This window comes from Corvus brachyrhynchos, unplaced genomic scaffold (genome assembly GCF_000691975.1).
Source record: "Corvus brachyrhynchos isolate BGI_N302 unplaced genomic scaffold, ASM69197v1 scaffold219, whole genome shotgun sequence".
Lineage (NCBI taxonomy): Eukaryota > Metazoa > Chordata > Aves > Passeriformes > Corvidae > Corvus > Corvus brachyrhynchos.
The window spans coordinates 1,554,292-1,556,907 of NW_008240034.1; the positions used below are offsets into that span (position 1 = coordinate 1,554,292).

At 56.2% G+C, this 2,616-nt stretch overlaps 1 protein-coding gene across 1 annotated transcript in view; it reads left to right on the forward strand.

Moving 5' to 3' along the window:
* The window catches only part of LOC103622137 (PWWP domain-containing protein MUM1), a 29,291-nt gene that overhangs the window by 618 nt on the left and 26,057 nt on the right, over positions 1-2,616 (forward strand). The gene's annotated exons all lie outside the window — the stretch shown is intronic.

Genomic DNA, 2,616 nt, shown 5'->3' on the forward strand with positions numbered 1-2,616 from the left:
GCGGGGGGGGAAGAGAGAATGAAAGAGGGGGGAAAAAAAAAAAGAAAAAAACGGGGAAAAAGGGCAGGAAAGTCCTGCGGCCTTTTGCCTTGTCAGTTCTCCGTCTGCTGTCACTCAGCCGCCGAATTCTCCTTCAAGTTGTCATAGCGAGGCTGGCGGGGATTATGCCGCGGCTCTGTCCAGAATTGATTCATGTGGAACGCGTGCTTGACGGGCGGAACCGCTGGTGTGAGCGGGAGCCGCTGAGACCCCCGATTTTCCCACCTTCCTCACACAATCTGGTATTGTTTGGCCGCAGCCTTAGTGATCCCTGCGCCGGGGCTGTGACTGACACAGCTTTGAGGCTCTAAGGCGTATTTTGAATTTCTAAAACCTCTCAGGAAGTCCCTGGGGTGCCTTCTGCCATTGTCTTGTTTCTCCTTTCGCCTTTTTCCCTTTCCACCCCGATCCCCTCCTGCATCCCCCACCGCCTCCTCCCCCTTTTTTTTGCCCCTTCCTCCCCCTAATTCCAGCCCCTCAATCCCTGACATAACCCAGGGTTTTTTTCCCCTTTCCCCCCACGTTTACGCTCCGACTCTCCCCGGAGCTGCTCAGCCACTTTGCAAACACGATTTAAAAAAAAAAAAACCAACAACCAAAAAAAAAAACCCAGAAAAAAACTAAATAAAGCTCTAAAAGTTCCCAAATCCTTGATCCACCACGGAGAAGAGGAGCTTTACTTGTTTGCTTTTAATCAGCTGACACAAACCCCGGGATGTGTTGAAAAATAATAATAGTAGAAATAAATCTTTCGCCGAGTCGTAATAGAAATAAATCTTTCACCTAATCTTAATAGAAATAAATCTTTTACCTAATCTTAGTAGAAATAAAGCTCTCAGCTTATCTGTGGCGAGCTTGTGTCCGTCCCGCTGCCCGCGCCGCTCCGGCCATCCATCCCCATCCATCCCCATCCATCCCCATCCATCCCCATCCATCCCCATCCATCCCTGTCCATCCCCGTCCATCCACCCTCATCCCTCCCCATCCATCCCCGCAGGGGTCATGCAGAGTGACCATCCCATAGGATCTGGATGAGGAGTTTCCCTCTGGACGAAGCTTTCCCACCCAAAGGGATCAGAGCCCCCGACCCCTCCTCGGACCAGGCTGTTCCCGGTGCAGGATCCGGGCTCTGCCCCATCCCCGCCCCGTCCCCCGACCCCTCCGGGCTCGGCACTGTATAACCATTTCCCATTTCCACTCTTAATCTTATAAGAATGAATTGAGAATGACCAGTGTAAATACACAGGTGCCACTGGGAGCAGAAACCACTCTTTAATCTCGGATATGAAAACAATTCCCTGCTCCGCGCGCTGGCAATCAGCGAGTGCCATCAGCGCCGCGCTCTCCCCGGGAACACGAGAGCTTATAAATATGAATTAGTGCAGAGAAAATCTACTCTCTTACCTAAAGCTAAATGTTATCTGGGTCCCTTTCCAGCAGTGGCTGACATTTCCAGAGTGCTTTTAGTCACATCTGCGGGAAGACAACTCATTTCTTGTCTAGAAAAAAAAAAGAAGAAGGAAGAGAGAGAGAAAGGGAAGAGGGAGGAAGTGGAGGAGGACGCAGGCAGATGCTGGGAAAGAGGGAATGCTGGATGCCTGAGCCTCCTCTGGAGAGGGGAGATGCTGGGTGGGCTCTGGGATGGCTCCTTAAGGTCGCTGGGATGAGGATGGAGCGGCCGAGGAAGACGAAGCCCCGAGGAGGTGGCACAAGGTGGCTCTCAGGTGCCACCGGAGCGAGGCCTCCAAGTGTGGGTGCTCCTGGCTGGGGAGCTGAGCAGCCCTGGGATGGCTCTGAGTGCCCCCCACTTGCTGGGGTCTTGTTTGGGGTGGGACACGAGGAGTGGGGTCCCCAACTAGCCCCTCGAGCAGTGCCAGCATCCAGTGCCACAGGAGCGGTGTATTCCATGGGATGGGTGCCCGCAGCCCTGGCACGGAGACCCTTGGGTTCCTCTGGGTGAGGGGAGACTGGGAGGGGTCCCACAGGGGTCCTCGTGTGCCACCTCTTCCCTAAGTCCTGGTGATCCATGGCCAGGCAGGGTTGGAGCAGCACCTGTGGAGCTCCCACAGCAGCAGGGTCTGACCCCAGAGCAGGAATCGCTGCCGGAGCTAGGAACATCCCTGGGGACGTCTGGAAAATGGGAAGAGTCAGCGACCACACCCAAGGCCCTGCCAGAGCTGGGGAAACTGAGGCACGGTGTGGGAACTGTTCCCAAAGCCCGGCTGAGGGGGGATCTCCTTGGAAAGAGAGGCGATTCTGGGGCAGGGGGCATCCTGGGCTTCCTAAGCCGCTGGACCCTGTCCCAGGCATGGGGTTTGGGATGCTCCAGCAGCATCCCGGCCTCCAGCACCTCTCCTGCCCCTCTCACTCTCAGCATCCCTCCCGCCTCTCTCACCCCCTGCTTCTGGCATCTCGAGGCACCCTCAGAAGAGCCCCAAAGCCCCCCGAAGAGCCGGCGATGGGGCAGGAACTGCAAACCCCCTCCCAGAGCCCGGCTGCAATCCCGCTCTCCCCCGCAACCACGTCGGCGAGGGAAGGATCCAGAGCCGGGAGAGGCTCTAATGGGATGCTTAAGCC